This window comes from Aptenodytes forsteri, unplaced genomic scaffold (assembly GCF_000699145.1).
Source record: "Aptenodytes forsteri isolate BGI_AS27 unplaced genomic scaffold, ASM69914v1 Scaffold1091, whole genome shotgun sequence".
Lineage (NCBI taxonomy): Eukaryota > Metazoa > Chordata > Aves > Sphenisciformes > Spheniscidae > Aptenodytes > Aptenodytes forsteri.
The window spans coordinates 34,315-41,082 of record NW_008795262.1 but is presented as its reverse complement, the minus strand read 5'-3'; positions in this window follow the sequence as shown (position 1 = coordinate 41,082).

The window sequence follows — 6,768 nt, the reverse complement described above, 5'->3', positions numbered from 1 at the left end:
GTTTTGATTTTAGCAGTCGTGGTATTACTAGAGGTAGTGTGTACCCTGGATACAAACTGCCATTTAAGATTGATAGTCAAACCAAGAAAAAAGAAAACCAACAGACTCCACATTTTTTACTTGTCTCTGAGTCTCTCATACAGATGTGAGGACAGAAGGAGGAGACAGAGCCTGTTGTATTAATTAGATCAAAGTCTGTGATTGTTCTAACTCACTTCTAGCTGCAGTACCCCATCTCATACAGGTGTCGCAGAAGCAGCGGACGCTTATGTGTATACTAATTGAGGAATCAAATAAATGATTCAGCTACCACACTTGACCTGTTTACAGTGCTGGCGCTGCGGGATTTTTATGCTCTGTGGTATAACTTACTTTTTTGAACAAGTGACTTTTGATATTCACTGTGAGGTTTTATACGTCGTATCAAGGACAAAAACTCTTTTGATGGTTGGATTTCCTTTTTGTGCTTGGAAGGCTGCTGAACCCTGGTAATGAAGCTCCTTGTGGCTGGCACAGGTTTAGTACAGACAGGGCCAGCTCTCCTGTGAACTTGAATAAACCCACCTCCAGTCATGCTAACGTGCTTCAGATATAGAATATGGAAAACCTACTAGGTAATGGAAAGTTGCATCTTGCTAAATAGTCATTGCTGGCATTTGAGCAACCAGTTCATGTGTCTGATGGGGAAACTACCTGCATATTTCACTTATCATGTAGCAGCCATTCTTGTTTGCCACTGTACTCTGTTGCAGTTAAACTCACAGAAATGTCTATGATATTAGGACATGCACTAGTTTGAGTAAAGGCTGGGATCGCCTATTAGTAAATTATCATAAGACCTCCATGTATAGCAATACACAAATTAAAGGCTGGTTTGTCAGCTTTGCTATATTATGCTTGCCTCCCTAGTATCTTTTGGGTCTCTGAGAGCTGGAAGTAATTAGGAAACTGCACTGGCTCTAATTCATTCCTTCATGCTGGTGCATCTCTCTGAGAGGATAAAATTAGATCAGCAGGAGAAACTCCTTGCATTCCTTGCTGAGCCTTAGAGAAAAGCTGAGGGATGGAAGCCTCAACAAATGTGGATATTGGCTGCACTGTATTTGAAATTCATATTTAAAGCCATTGCACATTCTTTACTGTTCTTTTTATAAATCTTTTGGCAGGAAGCCTAAGCAAATGGCCCAGCTGGAGTTACTGATTGTAGCTCCCAGAAGCCATATTTGCTGAGATCCAGCGCCTGCTGCTTGCCTTGCATTGCTCAGTTGGAACAACTCCTCCCCCGCCACCTCGCTCCTTGCTAAGTCCTTACTTGCGTTCTAGCAGCCGCCACCAGCAGCGCTCCTGTGGAACAGGAATCCTGGACAAGTCTGACACTCAAACATGAGTAAGCCCTACAGCGCGGTCTGTGATGGGATTCTCTGTGACACAACTGAGGGGACAACCTCTGGAAGGTTGAAGAACGGAGCCCATTTGATATTTGTACAATTCAGTGCACTTCTGCAAAGACTTAGATGATTTTCTTCTATAGTGAAGAAAATGCTATATGGTATGCTGAGACTCAAAAAAAAAAACCAACCTTGGCTTGTGTAGATACACCCAGCTCTGTGCCAGTTAGAGCTTATTCTATACGTATGCCCAAGCTGGTTCACCTCCTGCCCCATTGCAACACATTCTCAACACCCAAATGAAGATTGCAATTTCTCATTTGCGTTAGGTGCACGCATTCATGCCTTGTTTTCTCTTGGGCTTTTCCCATGTGCTGAGCCAAAAGGAGATCTCTGTGCTGGCTAAGTTTTTACATGCTTCAGTGTAGCACTAGACCATGTTCTTTCTGTCTCTTTACAAAAATCCAGTTCCCAGCTCTGCTTACCCACAGATGCTAGCAGCACAACTGAAAGCTTTCTCACGTATGATCTACAGATAGTTCACTTATTAGCATTTTACTTTTATGCTTTTCAAGGTGGGCTTGTCCTAGGAGCAGCAGACCACAGAGTTGTTCTCCTGGCTCTTAGCAGAAGTGAGGTGAGAGGTGCAGGAAGATTTGGGGAGGAGGGATCTTTTTCTGTCACTAACACAAACCCAAGTCCATTGAGTACAAAGAAAAGACACACTTTAATGTCTCTAAACTGCAACAATACAAGGAAACACACAGTTGTAATTCCAAATGATGGCCAGGGTCATAACTTTCAAAGAGGACATGCGTCTTAAACTGGCCTTGCAAATTCCTTCTCTGTCTAATCTAAAGACTTCTTGAATGATTCTGCTTGTCACCTGTCTGTAACAGCTGTGAGTGCCTGTTTCAGATATTTCAGAGGTACAGAAGTTGTTCTTTCTTTCTGAGGACAGCTGTCTGATGGATCAAAACAGAAAGGAAATGACCAAAAGCGGAGACACTGAAAATTGGGTCATTATAACAGAACATTTGGTTCTTGGGTTACCTCCTGGCTCTTGCTTTGTATTGGACATCCTATTGGTTAGGCCGTAGCTCATCAGCTGCAGCAAGTGCAGCTTCCCAGTTTTGTGCTCAAACACAGAGCTCCTGGGTTATCTTCACTTGTTCGTTGTCAGCAGAGTCTGTAAGCATTTGTTGTTTGGAGAGAATGTGTATCAAGATCAGCTGTCTTTCTGTTGCGTGTACCATAATTAGCTTTTAATTCTTTTGATGAAACAATGAATGTGGCCCCATGTGTTAACTGGTGTAGTATACGAAGCTACTTCTCCCTACTCAGCGTGCCTCCATTACTAATCTCTTCCAACCAGGAGCCTGCCGTCTCCAGTAAAGGGTGACTCTGGATTCCTGGTTGAAAGCAAATGTGGTCGCTTTCCTGGAGGAGGATCTGTTCCCTTCTGTAGCAGCTTATTTCCTGCCTTCTTAGGTAAGTTCTGGTGTAACACGTATCTGATCTTCTCACCTTTGAATGGATTGAAAGTCCCACCTCAAGACCAACTTTTATGTCTAGTGGAAAGTAATAGTCTGTGGTGTTAAGTAAGGATTTCACTAATTTAATGAGCTAAATATGTTTCCAACTTCAATTCTGGATGGAGTTCTCTTTCCACTAAAGTTCTGATTTGGAAATGTCCATAACAGCCATGATTAGATTTCCTCAAGTCTGGTTAGATTAAGAGTTTGTGTATTTAAAAAAAACCCCACTTTTTACTACTGTGTTTGACTTCTGCACAAAAGCTTCTCTTTGTTTTGTTGGGGGGTTTTTGGCCCCCTCCTTCCCCTCCCCCAAATGAGTAGGTGGAGATGGTATTGCCTATCAGGCAGAAATTATATTCATTCTGCTGTAACCCTCCTCAGACCTTGGTTTACCTGCTGCTGGAGGGATGTTCAGAAGGTTCAGTACATTGTATTAGAAGTGTCTAAAACAACCCAAATTCTCTGATTCTTAGTTGTCACCTCTCTAAAATTGGGTTGGCAATGTCTACTGATACAAAGTTTGTGGTCCTCAGCAGTCCAGAGCTCCATCCCATCTTATCATTTCCCTACGATGTGATGGATATGTGATACATATGATATAACACAGATACGATAGTGTCATTTTAGAGCCTTAAAACACTTTTATCTTCCAGACTCTAACCTGATGTTTATGTTTAGGTCTTGAAGTAAACTAGCTTTTTCTGAGAAGTCACAGGACAGTGGGTGCGAGATCTGATAACCTTGAACACTCTGAACTAGATCTGTGCGTGATATTCAAGTGGGAATGGGTGGGACTGTAAATAGCCAGGAAGAAGAGAAGGAAATTTTCACATCTGTTTCTAGACTCAGTGGTTAATTAAGTGCTGGTTAATAGTTAATGAAGACACTGTTCTCAAAAGTGATGTTTAAAATAGAGTTCTAGAAATCTAATGTATGGTATTTCAGAAGGTACTCCTAAATAAAATAGGAGCCAGAATTGTTGCTGTCTCATACCATTACTGCTGTGTGGTGGTGAACCTCCAATTTTTATGTAGTGATGCAAAAGCGTGAAAGTTTGTGATGGAAGTTAGTGACTGTTTTTGAAAGGTATCTATTTGTTGTGCTTCTCAGATGTTTGTTTAAAAAAAAAAGTTGCAGTACAGGAGGAAGATTGAGGGCAGAGAGAATGTGAGATAGATGCATTTTTGTACACAGCTAGCCTTCCTTCTGTATGAAAATCTTTCATGCATTTAGTGGTGTTTCATACCACTTTTCAGATTGATTAGGTTTATTACAGCTTGCTCTCCTGAAATGTAAAGCACCAAGTTGCTTCTTTCAAGTGAAGATGTTCCATGTCAAAACTTATTTTGAATTCTAATTTTTTTTTTTCCTAAGGCAAATTATCAGTTTGGGTTTTTTTCCCTCCATCTATAGACATGAAGAAATAAAACCAGCAGCTATCTCCACAGAGGAAAATAGAGAAGGAAGTAGTTTAAAGAATTGCTAAGTACCATGATATGGTTGCGGGCATTGAATTTTTTATGACAGGGTTGTAGCTTTAGAGAATGGAGTAGGCTTTTCTTATTCTTTTATGTTTGACGTCTGTAACTTCAAAATTGTTCCTAAAATAGGAAGAATTCATTCACTTCTGAGACCAGAAATCAGAATCTACTGGAAAGGGCAAAAATTGAGAAATAAATCGCATGTGCACCTTTAAGAGGAATCATTTAAGCAATTATTTCTGTTATTTAGCTTCAAAAGGGAAAAGATATAGTGGTGAAGTTAGGAGAATTAATTATATCTGTGTTCTGCAGCGGGTTCTGCTGCTCAGTTTGTGTGAGATATTACTTAATCCCTCTTTGTCTCTGGATTCTCTGAAAGATTAAGAATGCCTTCTGATCACTGCAAAAAGCTTTATCAGCCACAAAAGACTTGGGGTGATGCAAAAAAATTCCATTGAGACGAAAATGCAGGGGTGGACCTTAGTTCCCTTGAGACTGTACAAGAATTCCTAGAACTCGAGATACAAATGTATTGACATACAAACTCACCCCAGCAATGCAGGCTTGGTTGCAAAAGAGCCTAAGAACTGCTGGAAGATAAAGCTGCTCTTAGACTTCCTCCATGTGGGGAAGTTGAAAGGTTAGTAGGCGCGCTCTGAGCAGAGATGAGATTCTACAAGGCAGTGATGGCCATAGTCCAAAAGCGCGTGGGACTACTTGGGCTCAGCTGGAGCAGAGCTGCAACCCAAGCTCATGAAATCACACTGAGCGAGGGATGCCATACAGACAGTGGGAAAAATGTTAGCTGGGCTACGCCTTTCCCTGCTGCAGAGGAAGACTTGACATCGCTTATCTGAATACCTCAGGGTCACATACTCTTGTGCAACGGACAACTAGGAATGCAGCAACAGTACGTGGATCATGTTAAGAAGGATGGGGTATTTGCCAGGAAGCCAGTACTGGCAGGAGAGGCAAAAGCGGGTTTTGCATTGGATGCGGAGTGGATACCAGTGGGGGACAAGTCAGGGACTGGGAGGAATTTCAGAGCTGAGTGTGCGGTTTCTTTTTTCACCTGCCTCCAGGGCCTGGCCCTCCCTGGGCCCAAAGCAGGCTGCAGCTGCTGCTGTGAGGGGCAGACAGCTGGGCTGCTGACACAGCCAGAGCCCCTTGCTCAGCCTTGGGGGCAGGAGGCTTTGCAAGCGGGATTCCGGGCCCCTTGCAGCTGCTGGGACAGGCAGCATAGGCAAGGTGAAGCAGTCGGTTTCCCTCCTTGCACCTCTTTTGTGCTGTTGAAACAGTTGTGAGTCAGTCTTCACATATAGTTGAGTTTGTCATGTTGGTACCTTTGACTCGGTAGCTGGGCAGTTGAGTGTCGTTTTGTCTTCTCATGTTCCTGTTTACCTTTCCTCTGTACTGACTCCCTCTGCACTGATCATCTGCAGTGGTTTGAACCATTGCTGCAAAGAGGCGTTATCTTTCATTTAAGAAGACGGAAACTCATCGCTTAAATCTCATTTATCATTAGTCCTATCCTCAAAGCTGCAGACATTCAGTTATTAAACACAGGGAGAGCATGAGCGTCCTTCTTAACATCTTAAAATCCAGTCAGGAAGGTATTTCGAAGACTGAAGTTTGGACTAGATCTAGCAAGGGGAAAGAGCTGTCACTCAGCGTAGATCTGTTTATAAATACTCTTCTCCAGAAGACAACTGACAATTGTAATGGGGCTAATTCTTCTAGCAGCATTGGCATAACACCATCAGGGCTGTCTGGCACTGCACAGGATATTTCTTCCATGAAAGAAAACTAATCCTAAGCAAGACGGTTTTAGTGTGAGTTATGTTCCTTAAAGTGCTATTACAGCAAGTAAAACAAGTGGCATCATTTCTCAGTGTTTCAAAATAAGCTACCCTGAAATCAATATGGATTTATTCCTTGTCTCTTCCCACAGTATCCAGAAGGATCTTGCCATTCCTCTTAGACAAAAATGTATCTTCATTTAATGCATATGTGCTGTAAAACACAATGTACATTTGATTGACTGTCTTGAACCAATCAATCCCTGCCCCCAAGCAATTCTTGCTGACTCAGTGGTGATGAATAGTGCCCCTTATGGATCTAGATCTAACTGTGATGCTAGACTTAACAGATTCTACTTCTCACTAAATGATGGTTTAACTTCCTTTTTCGTATGAAAGTGTGATTTCTATTCATATTTTTTTCATTCATAATCTGAGTAATGCCTGACTTTTTTGTTTAATGTATGTGAAGTCTTGTCTTGTTTAGTTGTATAAGATGTCCAAAGGCTGCATATAGCGGCTTGGATTTTTCAGGACTTTATGGTTTGTAGTTTAAAAATCA